This window comes from Ixodes scapularis, unplaced genomic scaffold (genome assembly GCF_016920785.2).
Source record: "Ixodes scapularis isolate PalLabHiFi unplaced genomic scaffold, ASM1692078v2 PGA_scaffold0__279_contigs__length_252992795, whole genome shotgun sequence".
NCBI classification, from domain to species: Eukaryota; Metazoa; Arthropoda; class Arachnida; order Ixodida; family Ixodidae; genus Ixodes; species Ixodes scapularis.
The window spans coordinates 172,531,371-172,553,138 of NW_024609835.1; the positions used below are offsets into that span (position 1 = coordinate 172,531,371).

At 46.6% G+C, this 21,768-nt stretch overlaps 1 long non-coding RNA gene and 2 pseudogenes across 1 annotated transcript; 2 read left to right on the plus strand and 1 right to left on the minus strand.

Annotated features, from left to right (window-relative positions):
* Window positions 1–1,909: 1,909 nt before the first annotated feature.
* LOC121048581 lies at window positions 1,910–3,877 on the plus strand (annotated as a pseudogene).
* A 3,873-nt stretch (window positions 3,878–7,750) lies between these two features.
* Window positions 7,751–13,596, minus strand: LOC120849586. Its single transcript, XR_006077711.1, has 6 exons — window positions 13,338–13,596; window positions 13,119–13,222; window positions 10,723–11,727; window positions 8,730–8,880; window positions 8,534–8,634; window positions 7,751–7,994 (listed from the first exon to the last, which is right to left on the minus strand). It is a non-coding gene; the product is annotated as an uncharacterized LOC120849586 (long non-coding RNA).
* Window positions 13,597–17,043: 3,447 nt separating this feature from the next.
* Window positions 17,044–20,276, plus strand: LOC120849582 (annotated as a pseudogene).
* The last annotated feature ends 1,492 nt before the right edge of the window (window positions 20,277–21,768 follow it).

The window sequence follows — 21,768 nt, forward strand, 5'->3', positions numbered from 1 at the left end:
GCATAAGTATACATAAGTTTTGGATTTCTTTTGTTTTAGAGCTGATGTCATAGCTAATAAAATATATGAAATATAGCAAAACGGCGATCGTAAATTTCCTGTGCACTGTACCGAATGTTCATCGTCTTCACACTGGTTTTTGAGCTTGGTCCCAGTTGGGCATTGTTCATATACTTTGTTAAAAGTATTAATTATCGCGATTATCTTGCTCATCGATTGCCACTGCTATTGAGTTTCGGCGTTTTTGCGTTTAGCAAGCTACCCGGGTGTGAGCTCAGAAACCAGTGTGAAGACGACAAACAGGCTAGTGTAGGACGCAGGAAATGCACGGTCTCCGAATTCGCTTTACTTTTAACATTTCACGACCTGAAAAGTGAGCTCTAAAGAAATAAATTGGACATAAAACTTCTTGCGAACGTACGTCCGCGCGCCTAACTTCAGATATGAACGTTTGGAATTCGAAATTTGCAAGGCGTGTAAAATATGTTGGTACTTACGGCCGCTCCCTGTATATTGCAAAAACGTATTTTGTCAAGTATATTTCATGATATATACGGCGACGAAACACCCATTCCATGATTTTACGCACTGCAATGAGTTTTCTAGTTCAAGAGCACAAATACGATTCAGCTCTTAATACTGCGATGCAAAGTTGTACTAATCAAGGGTATCTTAGGTGGCCTACCGTACTTCGTGACAGCCTTTCGATTAAGGTAAGATATATACGACTGAGGTAAACAAATAGATGCTCAGTCAGATAAGCACGACGTTTTTGTTTTTTTAAGTTAATCTAGATTTTATTTTATTGTTGCGTCAAAATAAACAACGCAGTTTTTTATTTTTTTGTACCTCAAAATAAAACTAGATTGTACGAACGATAAACAACTGTACAGATACTCGTTTCACGGCGGTGTGCCTTTGCCGAAAAACCGCGAAAATAAATTTCCAATTTAGCGGTTCAAGCGCTTCGAGCCGGTTCAAACCGGTTTGAACGGTTATTTTTTTCTTCCCGGAGCTGAACCACAACTAAACCGAAAGCCGGGAACCCGAACCCGGACTGAACCGATAAAAATTTCGGTTCGACACTCTGGACCAGACGCAAAGGCGTAGTCTTCATACTGCGGTAACCAGGAGGGCCAGAGTTCCGCGTTCGAAAAGTCGAGGTCGTCAGGCTGGCGTAAAGCGATGCCCCTCCAGGGAGTGGAAGCGGTTGTGCTATCAGAGCTTCCCATATCCCACTTCCGGCACCATCTAGGATTCAGAGCCTACCTCTCAAACCCTGTGAGGCTGAGCTCAGTAAAAGACATCCGACACCGACGGCTGCTCGTGAAGAACTCTCCTTTACTTCCTCGAAAAAGCACGCAAGCCCCTCTCCAGAGGGTGCGACTAGCTGGACATTTTAAACTCACAATTAGCGACCACTACAACCCTTAGCTTACCAAGGCTTCCCTAAGCCTACTTCTTTACGGCATTCAATCCTTGTTTCTTTGAGCCCCTTTAGGTGTCGCAGGTTCGACAGTCCCCGACACCAGATGTCCGCTCACAAAAGTTTTTTTCAATTTCAACCGGAGGAGGCGCCACTGTCGCGTCCGCTGAACGGATGCGCTCTGTATGGGCTCTGTCTTTTCCCACGTTCTGTGGCGTAAATTTCACGATTATCCTGGAAACAACCATCACACCGGGTGTCAAAAGGTCTTCGCTGCCGACGGACATCGTTTTTTGGAAGACTGGATCACCGCCTGGCTTCTACCAGCCGGTTACTCCATCCGGGGCGTGGCCGCCCGCTAACCCAAACCCAAACTTCGGTGCACCGCGGCGGGGCGGCGGCGGCGGGCCCAGCCGCCTTCTCCCCCGCTTGGCATCCCTCTCGCCATCCGGCACCTTCAGCCCCGAGACCCGGAGCAACGCAATGGTGAGCATCGAAGTAGACGGCGAGTCCATCTCGCCTGAAGAAATCACCGAGGAGGCCGGGTGGCTAACAAGCCATCGTCGACGTGGCGCCCGAGCCCTCGCACAGCTAGGTCTAACCCCGGGACACACCCATGATCAGGAAGGCGCTGGCTCCCGGCCTACTTACCGGCAGCCGCGTGCCGAGAAGCAAACAATTCGGAAACCGCGCCTGCCGCGTCAGCCGCCCTTGCCCAAGGAAGACATAAAGATCGTGCTGCGCCCGCGAGAGGGGCTCGACATCACAAAGATCAGCCACGCCGAGTTGCGCGACGGAGTGCTCCGTGCTACCGGTCTCGGCTACGACGAAGCGGCGGAAGATCTCCTGAGAATCAACCCCGCAAAAAACATCATCGTGGCCAGCACCCCCAGCATGGAGCATGCGAGCAAATACACCGCTGTCAAGGAGCTCCGCTACGGAGAAAAATCCTACAACGTCACCGCTTATGCGGCGCCTCCTGAGGACACCGTCAAGGGAATTATACACGACATCCCCGAATACGACAGTGCTGAGGATATCACAAGAAGCCTTATCTAGAAGAAGAATACCACGATTCTGCAAGCACGAAGAATGGGCCGGACAAATTCGGCAATCATCGTCTTTGAAGGCACCAAGGTACCGTACTATGTTTACTACCGCGGCGCCGAATACCGCTGCTTCATTCACAAGAAGCGGCACGAAGTGTGCGACGGGTGCGGCAGGCTCGGCCATCGCACGGACGTCTGCCCAGCACCCGATAAAAAGATCTGCAAGATCTGCGGCACCGAAGTCCCGTCCGAAAACCATCAATGTGAACCCAAGTGCGCACTTTGTGGCCGGGATCATCAGACCGGCGACAAAAAGTGCCGACTCCGTTTCCAGACTCCCTACCTTCTTAAGAAGCGGAACTGGGAAAAGCAACAGATACAGAACAACCGTCGACGACCACAAAAAGGCTCAGGCAACCCAGCCTCGACGCCGTCCATACTCAAGAAAGACGAACCCAGCGGAGACACGCCCGGTCAGCGCGGTAGATCGGGCTCCTTCCCACGCCTCCTGCAGTATGAGCGACAAAGCAGACGGGACGTGAGTCGCGGACCAGGGACCAGGGACAGCTCCGCCAGCAGTCAACATCGCTCGCGCTCGTCGTCGCGGCGCCGGAGCCCCAGCATCCAAGGCCGCCAGAACCAGAGACGCAAGTCGAGATCCCCGTCTCGAAATGGAAGGCAGCTAACCGGAGGCAATCAAACAAGCAAGATGAGCTGGGCAAACACGGTCTCCCACGGCAAAACCTCCCATAAGCGCGGTGCCCCTCCGAAGGGCGGGCCTAGCTCAGAACAATCAGATCAACAGTCTGAGATTACCAAAATTAGGCTGATGCTAGAGCTCGTCATCTCGGAAAATAAAAAACTCAAAGCCGAACTAGCACAACTAAAGGGAACCAGTGCCGACTCTACGCCACCCCCTTCTCCCTGCAACCTAGGCCAGGCCGCTAAGAAATCAGGCCAACCTAACCAGCTAGCCATGCCACCTAAGCAGTCGCCTCAAACCCCATCCGAAAACGGCTCTGCCGACGCGATGGATGACTCACCACTTGACTCTCCACCGTCCAAACGCAGGGCCAAAGAAGTAAGCCCCGGTACTCCGAGCCAGCCCGCACTCTCGGGCTCCAAAAAAAAAAACGCCGATGACGACATGCTCCGAGAATTTGGAGAAAACCTTAGTAAGACCTTAAACGAAACGCTCAGCGCGAAATTCGAAGCTATGCTGGCCCAATTCGCCGAACGTATGGGCACACAAATCGCCAGCCTCAACGCTAGGGTTACAGCCTCTGAAAACGCCACCCTACGGGTGGGCAGGGATAGGGGAACAGGCCCTATAAAATCAACTAAGCCCTATTTTCGCCCACCTGCGGCGGAAAGCCCCCAAAATCTTCACGATAATGTCTAATTCCCAACACAATAGAACCCGAAAGTCCAGCACGCTCGTCGTCTGGCAATGGAACTGTCGAGGATTTCAAAGGAAACGCGCTCATCTCGAACAATTTATTAAAACCAAGAATTCGGACGAACTGCCTGACGTCGTTTGTCTCCGAGAAACCGGCGCCTTTGCAAAACTCTCCAATTGCAAATCTTTCTCAGACTTAGAAGAAGACGCCTCTGGTGTAAACTCCAAGCAAAAACCCACGGTAGCCACCCTCGTCAGACGCAACCTCCCGGTCATTCGTCGCGATACCGGGGTAAGCGCGCCGTACGCGGCTCACGTCCTCGTTGAATTAATCCCGGACAGGAAACACAGGACGCACAGCACATTCATTCTAAACGTATACCGCTCTCCCTTAAACACCCACAAATTCAGCAAACTTTTACGTAAAACCCTTGAACTAGCCCGGGGAAACACCTTGGTCATTGTCGGAGACTTTAATGCACATCACCCCGAGTGGGGATATAAACGGGACACGATCAAGGGGCGCAACCTCTGGCTCGATGCGCAGAGGGAGGGCCTCACATTGATCACTGACCCAACACACCCCACCCGCATTGGAAACAGCGTTAGCGGCGACACCACTCCCGACCTCACCTTCACGAAAAACACGCACAAAGAAGCCAGTTGGCTCAACACTCAAGAAAACCTAGGCAGCGACCACTATCTCGTCTCTATCGCGGTCTAAACTGGAATCGCTAGACGCACATCCGGTAAACGACTCCACCTTATTGATTGGGACACCTTCCGCGAAATCCGGGCCGCTGAACGTGCCTCCTCTGACATAGCGAGTAATCCCTCCATCGAGGAGATAGCTGACATTCAGGAATGGGCGGAACAACTCCGCAGGGTTGCCAAGCAGGCTATTAAAGAAATCCCTGAAGACGCAGAGCTCTCTCAGGCCGATGCAAAGCTCCTCCACATGTGGGAAGCCAAGCACAGTCTGCATCAGAGACTTCAGACACAAAAGCTAAATCGCAACCTCAGGCGGCGTCTGGCTATCCTCAATCGTGACATCGAAGACTACGCACAACAACTAACGTGTCAAAATTGGCACAGCACGTGCGATCGCATGGAACACGAAATAGGGCTCGCAAAAACCTGGAATATTCTCCGCCGTCTCATCGACCCCGACAACAGCAAAACCACACAAAGACACAACCTAAATATACTTTTACACAAATTTAATGGCTCCGACACAGAGCTAATCAAGACCATTAAAGATAGATACATCGAGGACTCCCCGCGTGAGGTCCTCCCTCCCTACACGGGACAGGACAACGACCTACTTGACCGACCCATCACGGTAAGCGAAGTTCGAGGGGCCATCTTGGCCCTACGAACTCGCTCCGCCCCAGGCCCAGACGGCATCACTAACAAAATGCTCAGAAATCTGGACAACGACTCAGTTGAAGCCCTCACCCGGTACATGAACGTCTGCTGGTAACGGGGACAACTACCCGACCAGTGGAAAACGGCAAAGGTAGTTATGATACCGAAGCCAGGCAGGAAACTCCAGCTCGAAAATCTTAGACCCATTTCCCTCACGTCTTGTGTGGGTAAGCTAATGGAACACGTCATACTCAACAGGATCAACAGCTACATGGAAGACAACGGTCTCTTTCCGCACACCATGATTGGCTTTCGACCAAAACTTTCTACGCAAGACGTTATGCTTCGGCTCAGATACGACGTCATAGACGGCGCGCACTGCTCCCCACTGGATACTAGAGCCATCTTGGGGCTCGACCTCACGAAGGCCTTTGACAACGTCAAACACTCGGCTATCCTCGCGAACCTGGGCAAACTTGGTCTTGGAAGACGGGTGTACAACTACATCAGCAATTTTCTCTCAGACCGCACAGCTACCCTCTCAATAGGGGGACTCCAGTCGGACGAGATGGAGCTGGGGAGCAGGGGGACGCCGCAAGGCTCGGTCCTCTCCCCTTTTCTCTTCAACGTGGGCATGATTGGTCTTCCCAAAATTTTAAATGAAATTGGAGGCCTTCAGCATACCCTTTACGCAGACGACGTCACGCTCTGGGTCCCCGGAGGCAGTGACGGTCATATTCAGGACACACTACAGCAGGCCATCGAAGCAGTCGAACAGTACATAGGCCCTCGCGGTATCAGCTGCGCTCCGCAAAAATCGGAGCTTCTACTCTACCGGCCGACCAGCCGGGGGCGGCGCACAGATCCGACCCCTCCAAACGTCACACTCTTCGCGGGTGGGACACAACGCATCCCCATAGTAAGAAGCATCCGGGTTCTTGGCCTCCGCATACTGGCAAACGGACACAACACTGAAACCGTCCTCGCTCTCGAAAAGAGCGTACATCAAACCACCCGACTCATCTCGCGCATTGCCAACCGCCATCACGGCATGAAGGAACACAATCTCGTAAGATTAGTGCAACCCTGCTGGAAATGGGCGATGTGAAATGAGGCCAAAATTCACATTGAACCAATGTGCAACTGTAGGTCCAGACACATTGAGCAATATGCATTTATGAAACAAAAACCTATGTGCACCAATTGGTAATCCTTTAGGGAATTCACATTGGGCTGAATTGGTAATCCTTTAGGGAATTCACATTGGGCTGATTGCATTTATGAAACAAAAACCAATGAGCAGCAATTGGCAACAGGTACCCCAGTGCACATTGCATTGAGGGTATTTATGGGGCAAAAACCAATGAGCAGCAATTGGCAACAGGTGCTCCTGTGCACATTGGGTTGATGGTATTTATGGGGCAAAAACTAATGAGCGGCTATTGGCAACAGGCCCCCCTAAGCACATTGGATTGATGGTATTTATGGGGCGAAAACCAATAAGCGGCAATTGACGACAGGCACCCCTGTGCACATTGGGTTGATGGCGTTTAGGGGGCGAAAACCAATGAGCGGTAATTGACAACAGGTGCCCCGGTGCACATTGGTTTGATGGTACCCAGTCAACCAGCAACCGTCTATTAAACATCCGAGAGATGTGTTGTTCGGACATTTAACATATCCAGTGGATATCTGCTACGATTCATCCAACATTGAAAGTATCTACTGTGCAGTGCAAAATGGTTCCCCAGAAAACGTACCACTAACACAATCTGGTTGATGCAGCTGGACATTCAGGACCATTGTAGGATGTTCAGCCTGATCCTGTGGATTTACCATGTACATACCTCAGAGATATTACCTTTCCTGGTATAGGGACCAGCCCTATGCCAGGAGGGCAAGGAAGTGCCTAAGCAGCCTTCATTTTATGCTAGCATATAGCGTGTAAACTGTCCTACAGAAAAATTTAAACGGATAAGAGTCCAATTCTTTACAAAACAAGAGCTCAGAGGGCAGATTTGCTGTATGGCCCGTGCATGCTCTCAATGTATACCTAAATGGCGCATTACAGATGTATAATGTACCAATCAGGCCCGCAGCAGACATTCTTTATATTGAAGTTTTTTTTTCACCATCAAGCTCAGAAGCTTTACCACAGGATCAATGCAGACGACACTGACAAGGAAGGCGACACTACTGATGCTGACTCGTTTTAGTGAGGTGGACCTCGCCACATGCGAGAGAACTGAAATACTGGACACAAACATTGTTATAAGCTATGACGAATGGCCCTGAGGAATTGACTACTGAAGTCTAAGGCTTCAGTAGTCATATGCTCTAGTGACGAGGACACCAGAATTCCATGAGAGCTGTAGCACCGACACATTGGCAAAAGATGCCGCTGCAGTCTTGCAGCGTAACTTTGAACGTGAGTAGCGCACTAAATTCCTGCCCAGCCTGTCAGGCATGCGCATCCGTTCTGTAGAAAAAGTTGCAGTGCCAAACAAATCACCATTAACTCTTTATTGTTACTGTTAGACAGACGAGCAGTGCTTGATGCTTTTAAAATAAAGTATAATTTTTGAACAATGCTGCATAGACAGCATGAGGTTTTCAAAATAAAGTATACTTACTGAACAATGCAGGATACTTTGCTTAAAAAAAATGTCTGATAAACATAATAAAAAGCTCAGCGCAATGAAGGCCCACTTAAGGCACTTCACATCTCTCTCTCCTGTGGTGGAGAATGTTCCTGAAAAGCAACGAAAAAAGGTTACGTTAAAGATATGTGAGCAGTGGTTTACCATTCTTTGAAACAAAACTAATAAAACAGTGAAGTTCAAAGTGAAGTGACTCAAATATGCAAGAATTGGAACTGATGTAAATAAATCACAAGTATTTTATGCCTTGTTTTTAAAGCACATTCATGCTGGATGCGTGTACTGTATTGCCAACTTTTGTTTGTTAGATTTACACCAAATATCAGTGTTCTTAAAATTCGTTGTCTATGCATTCTTTTTAATCCATAATAAGGTACTATTACATAATGAAATTTTTCCTCTTAGAGAAACACTCCAAACAAAATTTTTTTTATTTAAAATTCTTCAATACTGTTCACACCTGCAGTATTTGCTCTCAAATTAAACCAAAAAAGGTGTCACTGGCTTTAATATTTAAAGCATTCAAATACTCTCATATAGAAATTATGCTTTGAAGAAATTGCACACCATACTTACTGTTCTAGAAAAGTTTGATTTTTGTGCTAACATCAGCTTAATAAGACCAGCTTACCATTTGAGATGACTGATGTCAGGCATGTGCGTGGCGAAGTTAATCCGTGACCATGGTTTCTACCTTGAAGTCTTCACATTTATGGCAGCTCTGCACTGCATCTGATAAAAGAAAGCAACAGAAGTATGACACCAACAATTCCATAAATCTGGTTCCATGTGAAGCGATCTGCACTACTGTTCCAGAGATTACTTACTTATGATGCACTCAGCAAGGTGAAGGTTCCTGAATGTCAACTTTCTCTTACGTCTTTCCCACAAAAATTTTCGCCCCAACTGGTCAGTCAGCAACCGCTTCGTGATCTGTCTCGTACAGGAAGCATAACCAGATCCGCAGACTTTGCTGAGCTGTCGAACATAAAAAAACATCCACATAGCAACCGCTTAGTGCAATCATAACTATTGATTGGATGTTTCTGTTTATTTTTAGTCAACCTTGGCAGGTGTTCATCGGCATCCATTTCTTCATTAAATGTGCTGCAAAAATATTCCAAAAGCCGGGAATCATAATGATAAAAAAGACTGCACCGACTTTACTCAACAAGATTAACAATTTAATCAAACGTTTCGTCTCCCATCTGGGAAACATCGTCGGTGAAACCTTGAAGCAGGAATGAGCGAAAGAAACTTCAACAGTCCTATTTAAGCAAGTCCGCATACACATTGAGGAGGGGGCCGCAGCTGGAGTTACAAGCTGATGAGTCATTTCGGATGAACCATGATTCTACGAACCTGCTTGGACCCCACCTTTGTTCACGCGCCAGAGTGGACGCATTCTCAAAGTCGAAACTGTGTCCCGTATTCCAACAATGGTCTACGAGTTCCGTCTTCGCTCTTGTCACATGCGTGGCCTTTGCCATGTCCCTTTTGTGACTTTCATTTAGCTTTAAACAGCATTGAATCATCAATCCAATTCACACATGAAGTTGAACAGAACGGTGCAAAGCCTTTTCTGTATGTTAATGTGTTCCGAAATAGTACCGGTCGCTTATATACAACAGTGTACCGCAAAGCTGTGATACAGGCAACCTCTTAAGCTTTAACTCGCATCATTCTGTCGAACATAAAAGGGCTGTCGTAAAAAACCTACTACACCAGTCCGAATGCATTTCTTCTAATCCTCAATTGCGCGCTTCTGAGAAAAAAGTCAAATTTGGGGGATTTACATGCTAAACCAACGACGGGCATCTGGCACGCCCCAGCGGAGGACTGAGGATTAATTTAGACTACCTGGGGATCTTTTGACGTGCAACCGAAAGCTCGGTTACACGGCGCCTGCTCCGCAATAAGCCTCTGCCACATGGGGATCCGTAGGCCAGCGCTCTCGCCTCGGAGCCACCGAGGCGGCTTGCGCGCTTCTGAGGATGCTGCTATTGTTGACCTGCTGATGAAGCGGAATTATCCGAAACGTTTTATTGATAACACGCACAAACAGATGGGACAAAGAAGTCAGGATAATGGACAACTTAGGACAGGGCAAGCAACAATACCCTATTTGAGAGGTGCTTTTGAGTCCATTCGCAGGGCCCTCGCCCCTTTGAATATCCGCACAGCTTTCAAACCCCACCATGAACTACGTGACTTCATTTCTAAACCTAAAGATTACACCCCCCCAGAGTCCCAGTGCGGTGTTGTGTATAAAGTGAACTGTCTAGACTGTGACACATCCTACATTGGGGAGACAGGCTGGAAGCGCTGCACTCGCCTAAACAAACACAGCGAAGACGGAACTCGTAGACCATTGTTGGAATACGGGTCACTGTTTCGACTTTAAGAATGCGTCCACTCTGGCGTGTGAACAAAGGTGGGGTCCACAAAGGTGGGGTCCACGAAGGTTGGTGGAATCATGGTTCATCTGAAGTGACTCATCAGCTTGCAACTCTAACCGCGGCCCCCTCCCACGATGTTTATGCGGATTTGCTTAAATAAGATTGTTGAAGTTTTTTCACTCATTCCTGGTTGAAGGTTTCACTGATGATTTTCCCCGCATGGGAGACGAAACGCTTGATTAAATTGTTAATCTTGTTGAGTAAAGTCGGCGCAGTTTTTTTATCATTAAATTTGCTACTAATATTTATACCTGCTCTTATTGAGGCACTTCCGACATTTAAACTGAGGAATTTTGACGTCTTTATCTCAATATGGCGATTGGATTAAAGATTATACCACTGGGCACGGGCTTGGGCTTACCCGAAAGCCCAGGCCTGGGATGGGCTCAGACTTTTGACTGTGGGCCCGGGCCGGGCTCGGGCCAGCACGTTGATTGGCCTGGTTCGGGCTCGGGCCAGCTGTAATTGACCATGATGCTGACAGAGGCCATCGTAGAAATCGGCGTCTCGGTTATCTCAGCAACATCAACTCCAGAACCACTAGACAAGTACCCATGAACGTAGGCCCACCTTAAGACAGTGGACGGCAGCGTCGTTAATCATGAGGTGAGCTTCAGGTTAATCCCAGTGGCGTGATGTTTTTGCTTGTGGTGATAAATAGCGGCAAACCAAAAATAAACGGACATTGAAGCGCTCTGTCAGGAATTAAAAATGGGGGACTCAAAAACATTAACGCTAAACAATCTCAACCTAATTGATCATGAGAAACACTTATCTCTCTCGAATAATAGCTGGGAAGCGCTAACATTGCGGCAATGATGTAGTGGGGAAGCTTACAGGCCTAGTAAACAATTATACACATACTGGGGAATGCCTGGCACATATTCAGGTATGAATACATGCTCAGATCTACAAACTATTTTAGGAGAAGATACAAACTGCAAATTAGTAGTCTTTCTTAGAAAACACATTGACGCATCTTAATCACAGTGCTAAAACCCATAAAAACACTTGATTACAATTATTTTAATAAAAAAAAGTTCTGAATATGTACATGACACCAGCAGTCATAACTTTGATTTAGTTCATCGCAAGCTATATTTCTCTGGCAGCAAACGAAGACAAACCTTTTAACTGTGCAGTGAACCAGAATTAATACAATACGACGAAGTTTCCGTACACCACTTTAAAATAACCACAAACAACGCTTTTCAGATCAGTATGTTTTGCTATAAAAGGCTTATTATAAAGCCATAGTCCTTACAGTATATTATAAAGCTTTTAGTCTTGCTGCATCCAGTTGTGGCGTTGCTTAGCCTTTGTGCGGTTTGAAGGTCTGCCGGTTACAATTCGCCAAGGAGGCCATCTGTGGCGGAGATAATTACCGGATGAACATTGATTCCCTTTTCTATTTGAGAACTTTCGTGTGGGAAGTCTTGTTGAGCCACATGCCATTGCCAATGCACACATAGAAGACATAAACTTCAGTTCCTCTTTGAAGCAGCACTATGTACAGGAAATTTATCAGCGCATTATTCGTGACTCCAGCGAAATCGACGCCGCGTAGCGGCAGCGCCGAGAAGCTCAGGAGGGGAGGTTGTCCCGACTCTGTCGTCCGCTATCGCTGCTTGGTTCTCGTAGGCAGCATAGAAACAAACATTGTTTCCAGTAATTATTTTAATGATTCCACCGGGTCCTTCCCAGGCACTGAGTAGACAAACGTTTCTAGGGTCGAAAAATCGCTTTGCATTCAAATGTAACACCGATTTTACGCTGCAGTGCAGGAATTTGTGATGGTCCGCATGCTGAACAACGAAAACGACCCTCTCTCGTCCGAATTTTGCCTGAGCAGCGCGCCATCTATAGTTCGCTGGAGTCGCGAATAACCTGGACTGGGATTGAAAACAGGGGTCCTATTTGTCAACGGCATGCCTCAAAATTAATTTTGTTGATGAAAAAAAAAATTGTACCAATATTTACGCGGCAAAACGCAATTTGAGTTTGGCACAAAACCGAACCGGTGTAACTAGCAGGTATCCTTCTTACCTCATTACTGTCAGAGTTAACGATTTGAATGATTCGACGTGATCCCTCACACTCCTCCTCTTCTTCATCTCCTCTCTCTCCCCCAACGAACTAACAAACGAACACACACACACACACACACACACACACACACACACACACACACACGCACACACACACACACACACACACACACACACACACACACACACACACCTCTTCTCCAAATAGACACACACTGCGCCACGCCTTGACAGATATCATTCATTCTAACCTTAAGCCTATCAGCACAGAAAAAATGTTAAAACACATAACCTTTACCTAGTTTCTGGGCACATGAAAACAAACACACGGCACCCCTATCGATGAAATTCCTTGTACTTGTGGCGGCATAACTATACTTCGTTTCAGCTTCGGTCCGAGCGCGGCCGATGTTATGAGCCGAAGGGCCAATCAAACACCGCAAAAATCGCAGCGTCATGGTGTGCTTTTTGCGCTTGATAAGACTAGCCGGCGGAGGGGCACGCACGAAGAGACGGAGAATACCGGCTGGACCTATCAACTGCAGAGAGCACGCCATGGCGTTGTGTCTCTTTCGCTGTTTGATTGGCCCTTCGGCTCATAACATCGGCCGCGCTCGGACCGAAGCTGAAACGAAGTATAAAGAAAATCTCAAATTTAAAATACGTCTTATGAATTGCGTCGCAAGCGCGAAAATGAAATTACAATTACCTGTCTCATACAAGCTTCCTCCAGCCCTCCCGGGCAGTCACTCATCTCGTCGGAGGTACTAGCACCCGCTTACTGTCACTGGGTTTCCGCGTCACTCTGCGATCCTGAAACAACCGGCGCCGAGAGTTACTCCCACATATTGTGCTTAAAGCTGCAATTTTTAACTTAAAGGAGATGGTCACTAGACTGGGCACAACGCGTGTGGAGACTAGGACTTACCAAACAACTTTAGGATCCGCGCCTTGGAAGAAGTCCGATTCCGTTTCGTCACAAGGCTTGACGGGCAGAAATTTGAGATGATATGTGGCTCATGGTCGTCCTCAAGACGTACGCTTGCATAATCGTTCGTAAAATTCCGGCCGCTCAACTGGTCTCGACTCTGCAACGTGCTTCAGGCGGTTAGACTTCCCGCGAACGTTGCTTCGGCAGCTTCGGCAGTTCTTCCTTCTTCCACGCTTCCTTGTCCTCCGGCCGGACCGTTCGGTTTATCACGTCGGGCCACTTCCTGACGCAGGGATGTATCACGTGACTTTAATACTTCGTATTTTAACTCTTGTTTTTGTTTGCTGAAGTAAACGAATACTTAAAAAATTTACTTATTGACCTTAATTTAGCAAAAAATTTGCATAAATCGCACTTTGAAAACTTATTTTGGTTTTATATGTCATGCGGGCTATGCATGCGGGTGACCCCACTGTTCACTCTATTGACTCCAGCTCACTCTATATTGTCACGTGGTGTAACCCGCAAGCCCGCAAGTGTGACTGATGCACTTAAGAAAATAATAAACGTTTCTAAAAATGATGGTATTACTTAATTGTCAAATGTAAATACTGAATATATATTAAACTTATAACGGAGTAATTTTTATTTGTCATTTTAATTAGAAAATTGCATTTGCTGCGGGACGACGTCGGTGCGAATTTTCAAATTTGGATTTGAGACACGTAGGGTGTCGCGCTGTGCGACCATGAACCCAAACAAAAAAATATACTTGGAGCCACTAAGTATACCCAGCTTGCCAAGGACAACAGTCCTGAGACGAAGTTGTGTCCTGAAAAATGCTACAACAGGCCAGGGACCAGAACCGACGTCGCCGACAGCAGTTTCTGCAAGCTCGGTTGTCTCGGAACACGGTGAGACAAAAACTCCCCGTGAACTAAGTAGTACCAATGAAACCAGAAGCGGTCACAGTACTGGGCCAGTTAGTGAAGACACAAGTGATAAAATTGTGAAAGTGACGGGAGATTTGAAGACCAATTTCCTGTCCAAGTTTCCGAAAAGGCTACTGCCAAAGACGAATGTAACGAGTCTGACGTACCCTGTTTCGGCTGGCCTTCATTTTAATTGGACGCAAAATGAAGGGCTTTTGAATCTCGAAAACTTCATTGCTGGAGTGTACACTCTTCCCGGCATCAAGGAAAACGACAACATTGGGAAGCCAGAAGCCAAACTAAAGGCCCAAACTGCCAACAAGCGCGTAAAATGCCTTTCAAAAAGGAACTTCCTTGCTCAACTACGAAGTGGAAAGCGCTGCCTGACACTTACTGCGCGTGAAACAAGGTGCACTCATAATTTCGGGAAGGTCATCCTTATTTCGTGTGTGTGTGAGTGTGTGCGCATTTTATGTGTTTTTTTTTAATGACTTCCATGGTGTTAATAATTATTGGATGTTATTCGACACTACCGGCTTTTCTTTTCTGTTAATAAAAAGCATGCCCACGATAGAATGTGCACGTGATCTGCCGCCCCAGAACGAGCGCGTAGCCTCTGCTAGGGCTCAAACAGGATACGTTCACATGGCAAAATGGAAGCCTGAAGTATCGCATTTTTTCGCCAACTCCGCCAAAGTTTTAAAGTCCCGACGTCGGAAGTCGGAGAGCTTTGGACCAATCGTGAAAGATGATAATAAGATTTTTGAGTCAGTGTTATTCTGTTTTTGACCCGGTTTTACTCTGATTGGCTCGGTTCTGGAGCGAAATTTATACAAAAACGAGAACGTTCCACTCCGAAACCAGGTAAAACTGAATAAAACGGAGCAAAGTCTAATGTGAATACATAATCCAGTTGGTGCAATCGTTTACGCTATTACTGTTACTGAAACATCCTGGAAAACAAAAGGACAGACTACACCGCTAAAACTGCAGAGTTCCGATGATACCTGAATTTCGTGGCTTGCCTATATATAATTATTCATGAATCTTGTGCATACTCTATGCACACACAATGTTCCCGTTCCCCATAGTCTTTTCTTTATGTTTTACTGGCAGCCGCATGTTTTATAATACGAAGGAGGACAGTACATAATCAGGAAATTCTAAAACACGTGACAAAAAAAGAGTTCATATTCACTTTATTAACTGAATGTTTTATTTAATTAGTGTCTACATGGCCCAACCCAAGTTATATAGCTAAAAAAAAAATGTTTATTTGACAGAGAGGAACCCATCGGGCACGCACGTATCTGCACGGGGGGGGGGGGGGGGGGGGAGGGGGGGGGGAACCATGGGACCCCCCCCCCTCCTCCCAAACCTTTCATTTGGTGGGGCCTCCTTTCCCCCCTCCCCCTCATACAGTATTTTGTCATGGGCGAATCAAAATCCTGGCTGCGTGCCTGCCTTCGGGTATATTTGCGGCAAAAATTATTTTCCTGTGCTCAAAACATAAAACTTTAGTATATAACAACTCTAATTTCTCCACTAAGCATACTGTTTAACCTGATAGATGCCCACTTAATAGATTTTATGTTCTGTATTCCCAGTCGACCATTAAAAGTTCTCGATCCGAAATGCATTCCATTTCACCAATGAAGCTTTCAGTTTAACCAGTACAACTTGTTATTGATCCTATTGAAGGACCAATAGGCACTTGTATTCCGGACCAGAAAACATTTGTGTTGTTCCCATAGAAGTTTCTACTTGTCCCATAGAAGTTCCTGCTTGTCCCACAGAAGTTCCTAATGGTACAAGAGAAGTCTGTATTGGTACGATATAACTTGTTATCGGCCCAGTAGAAATGCCCATTGGTACGATGAAATCCTATTGACCGCATAAAAATCTCTATCGGTCCCATAGAAAATTTTTGCAAGGGTGTGCTAATTTGGCGATTGAGCATTGTCACTGCCATACTGCACCGAGTTCACTTCTCTGCAGTGCATGGGTCTTTGCTATCTCCCGTACAATGGCTCTGCCACATAGCGCCACTGGCTGGAATGAGCGGTAATGAGCAAACTGAGTGTCGTGCACATTGACACAATTGGCATCATGGCGCTTGTCCCCTAAAGTTGACTTTCCCTCAACCGATTCTTTGGCCTTCCCCCGTGCTGCGGCTTCTCTGCAGCATTTTCAGTTGCACCAATGTGCAAAACATCGGATTTTCTCATCGGCGCCAATTGCACATTCATGCTCATAGGTTTTGGGTGTGCATTTCAATTGGAACAGGCCTGCCATTTCCAGCAGGGAAGCTTTCGTCCTAAGCAGGGTAACATACGTCACTCCGTTCTTATACCCTGAAAAAGACGAAGAACGCAAAATCGACGCCCTCATTAGGCGAGCTTACAAACAAGCCCTCGGGATCCCACTCACCGCGTCGACCGAACGCTTCGAGGCACTCGGGCTCCACAACACCCTCAGCGAACTCATCGAAGCCCAACGCTTAGCTCAACGGGAACGACTAACCTACAGCCCGACTGGCAGGTACATCCTCGACTCGCTCGGCATCGCCCATCCGGGGACTGCCCCAACCAAAGTCGCATTACCTCCAGCAATAAGGGAGAGCATACACATTCCACCTATACCGAAAAACGTGGCACCCCGCACACAACCTAGGGCGAAGACAGGCCAGGGCGAAAGCCCTTCACAAACAATACGAAAAGTTTGAGGACGTGGTGTACGTGGACGCGGCCGATTACGCGAGTCGCGACGCCATGGCCTTCGTGGTAGTCAACCGACAGGGAAATTCCATCGCTTCCGGCTCGCTTCGCACGAGCGGAACGGAGGTGGGCGAAGAGGCGGCCATTGCCCTGGCAATGACGGCCTCCACGAAAATAAAATACGTAGTGAGCGACTCCAAGTCTGCCGTTCTAAATTACGCGAGAGGACGAATCTCACCAGAGGCGTCTGCAATCCTTAAATCTGGCTTCCGCAACGACGCGCGGACCGGCAAGATCTACCTGATATGGGCACCTGCCCACTCCGGCCTGGCCGGGAACGAATGCGCGCACGATGCCGCTTGAGGTTTCACCGACCGAGCAGACATCGACCCTAACACCACATTTGCGCATTCGCTCTGATGGTCGGGTAGGGATCGGCTCGTGTCCTACAGGGACATTACAAATCATTACCGAATGGGGCGGGCCCGCTTTCTCCCCGCTCACCGATCACTCATGTATGTCAATGATACAGCGAACACACTTGATTTAATTCTGTCCACACACCCTGACCTTCTATCTTCCCTTACGTATCTTCCAGGCTTAAGTGATCACTCGTTGTTAAATTTTGATCTCAAAGTTGCTCCCCCAATCAATAGTAAAAAAGTAAAGCTTATTTCTGATTACAATAAAGCCAATTTTGATCTTATTAATGAAAAACTGTGCAGCTATCTGGACACATATCTGCCAGCATTTGATCAGCGAAGCGTGCAGGAAAATTGGAGATTATTTTGTTTAAAAGTAAACGAACTGATTGATGCGCATGTACCCGTCAGGCGTATTCAATCTGATGCTAAAGCACCTTGGTATACTAACACCCTAAAACGTCTTTCCAATAAAAAACAGCGACTTTTTCGTTCAGCTAAACAACGTAACACGATTGATAGGTGGGAAGCATACTTTGCAGCTGAGGTCGAATATTCCCGAGCTGTATCTGACGTCAAAGAGAATTTTTTTAAGAACACTTTACCGGGTCTATTGTTGAATGACCCCAAAAAGTTCTGGAAGACTGTTAATATAAATGACGACGGCTTAATTTCTCTTAGCGATGAGTCTGGGGCGTTAATCCCTCCAGCAGAATATCCATCAGTGTTTAATAATGTTTTTTCAAATAGTTTTTCTGTAGCTGATGGAAATGTATCGTATGACGTTCCACGTTGTGAGTTTAGCCCTATGTTTCCAATTTCCATGGAACCTACTGGAATTGTAAAGTTAATTGATTCTTTGAAAGTATCATCGTCATGTGGAAGCGATAATATTAACTCAAAATTTCTAAGACAAACTAAAATGTACTCATCCTTTTTTTTGGCCAAAATTTTCCAGCAATCTCTTGAGTGTGGAACGCTCCCAATAGAATGGAAAACTGCGAAGGTGGTTCCACTGCATAAATCCGGTAACAAGCATTCTCCATTAAATTATCGACCCATTTCACTAACAAGTATTCCTTGCAAAATAATGGAGCACATTTTGTACTCTCATATTTTCAATTACTTAGAATCCAATTCATTTTTCGCTCCTGTTCAACATGGTTTCCGTCGCTCATTTTCTTGTGAAACGCAGCTGCTTCATTTCACCCATTGTTTGCATGCTATACTGGACAAAAACCATCAGGCTGACTGTATTTTTCTCGATTTTTCTAAAGCATTCGACAAGGTTAATCATAAGTTACTAATGCTTAAACTTTCTTCATTAAGCCTAGATCCTAGCTTGTTAACCTGGCTGGAATGCTTTCTAACCAACCGCTCACAATATGTAACTCTAAATGGCGTTAATTCATCCCTGACTGATGTTGTATCGGGCGTACCCCAAGGTTCAGTTTTAGGCCCGCTTCTTTTTCTAATATTCATTAATGATTTACCAAGTTGTGTTTCTTCCTCCATGCATTTATATGCAGATGACTGTGTAATTTATCGGGAAGTTCATGATGATGATGACGTACGCATTTTGCAATCTGATTTAAATAATATTACTCTTTGGTGCAAAAAATGGCGTATGGAATTAAACCCTAACAAATGCAAACTAATGCGCGTTTCCCGGCAAGGCGCACGCCCTTCAAAATATACACTAACCGACATTCAACTTGAATCTGTAAACTCATACCGTTATCTGGGTGTTACTATATCGTCGACATTAACCTGGAAGCCTCATATTGATATAATAATCGCCAACGCTAACCGCATGTTAGGATACTTACGACGAAACTTCAGAACGGCCCCAGTTAACTTAAAACTTCTTCTTTATAACACTCTTGTAGGGTCAAAATTGGAATACGCAGCCTCTATTTGGGATCCTAACCACACGTTTCTGCATAAAGCTCTCGAACTAGTTCAAAATAACGCCGTTCGTTTCATTCTGTCTAATTATAATCGAACAGCTAGCATATCATCAATGAAATCCAGTTTATTGTTACCCTCTTTGTCATTGCGCAGAAAGTTTTTTCGACTTTGCCTGTTTCATAAAGTGTATCATCATCAGTCGCTGCGAGACCATTTCTTTACATTGCCTAGCTATTACTCTTCCCGTCTGGACCATCGGAATAAAGTTGGATTAGCACGTTGCCAAACAAACACTTTTTTTTATTAATTTATCCCGCATACATCAAACGACTGGAACCACCTTCCAGCAGATATCGCAACTATACCTGATTATTCTCTTTTTCGCCAATCTTTGTCTACATTTCTGTTTGGTGAGCCAACATGAGTCATTTTATTTTGTTTTTTTTTTTCCGTAAAATATATTGCTTGCCGCTTTTGCCAATGGCTGTGTGTTTTTGATATTTCAATTTCTTGTTGTTTGTTTTTTATTGTTTTGTCAGTTTGTTTTATTTTGCTTTGCCCCTCCCCTCTACAATGCTTCGGCGCTTGAGGGTATGTACAATAAATAAATAAATAAATAAATAAGAGGCAATCCGTGGTATGGCGACTTCTCCAAACGAATTCGTACCCAAACCCGGTTACGTATAGCTACTGCTACCCAGGGCAATATTCGGACAAATGCCACAGATGTAAAGGTAGAGCAGACCTAGCACATATGCTATGGGCTTGTCCACAGGCGGCGGCACCAGGTCGCAGAATCACTCAGGCAGAGCAATCGGAGACCGTGTTGCTCAGCTCCGACCCAGCTGATCAAAACTGGGTCATCCAGCTGGCCGAAGACGCTGCTAGAGCCCAAGGGCTCTTGGCCGACGCCTAGGATCACCAGCTTCTCAATAAAGTTGTTTCTCTCTCTCTCAATCTCAACCGCTTACTGCGTTTAAATTGCCCGCAACTCAGTCTTCCCGACCACAGCGCAATGTCGGACAAGTGGCGCCATCTCGTCGCAGCAACACACACCATGAACTTCTGTCGCCATCTATATTACTGATGGCACACTACACCTGGATTCAATTCCCACCCCGGCTCGTTTTGATCTGAGCGAGCATCGTACCGGCGTGCGGTCGTGTATCACTGCTGCGTGGTGCACGTTAAAGACCCCAGGCTAGCCGTGCTACTGCACTGGCCAAATTTCTCAACTACAGCTGGGAGACAAGTCGCCCCTTGAGGCTAAGTTCTAGGCTGTATAAACTTACACCCTGACCGATACTTATCTTCGTTGGCCGCCCCCCCGCCCCCCTTTTTTTTTTCTCTCTCTTTTCTTTTCCTGGTCTCAATTTATTCGCGACTCCAGCAAAACGGACGCCACCAAGCGGGAAAAGCGGGAACCAGTCGGTCCAGGTCACTCCGCGCCCCTCTGCGTCTCTGGTGGCTTTCGCGGACACGTGTTGTCGGCGCGGTGGCGAACAATGTAATTTGACGAAGGTCCGAAAATTTTTTAAGTTTGCTTGAGTGTTCATTAGCGTGGTGAAACCTCAGTAGATTGTTTTCTTTGGTCACGTGTTTGAAAGCCCGTTTACTCCACAACACACGGTCGCGTGCTATCGATTTCTTGGATGGGGAGGAATCACGGAAAAATGTTTTGATTTCTTGTCTGTCTCGAAATCACATTCAAAGTGACAACTACTTGGTAACTGATAAGTGGTTTCTTTATAAGGACGGTAGAACAGGTGGATTGAGGACGACAGACGGAGGTGTTTCACTGGAGGGAACACCAATGTTGCAGTCATGTGAATGGGAAGGTTCGATAGCTGCTTTTCTTGAGTTTGGTTGTGTTCGATTAGCTTCAAGTTTGAGCCACCCACGCCGGTCGGTGCGTTGGCTACTCATCTTGGCTGCTTTTTGCCGAAAGAGCCTCTCGACCACACTGAAGGAGTTGGGCTGATTGCCCAATTACTTGATTCAGGAAAGCCTGTTCGTTGCATATGATTAATGAGGGAAATTATCTGCTTTCAAAAGGTGGGGGACGCGTCCCGCAAAGTTAGAAGCTGTCACGGCATTATGATCTATCGCGCCTCCAATATTTCTATTATACCCTCGTCGAAGCTAGCAGCAATATACGTCTACATTGCTCAGGATGACCGGCCACAAAAAATACTAAATTTCTCTGTTCAGGTTTCGAAGTCAAATTCAATGCACAGAGGTTCTGCGTGAATCTCCGATGAAGACCCTCTTTAATTTGTCCGCATTTGTCTCCGTGCTACCGGCTAAAACCATTTGGCTAAGTTTAAGTGGTATTTCTCTGTCTGTCAAATATACTTTTATTGAGCAGTTCACCTAATAGCTAGTCAACTAAGCTCATATTTCAGCCCGAAGAATATACTAATATCGCTTTAGTGGGACATAGTAT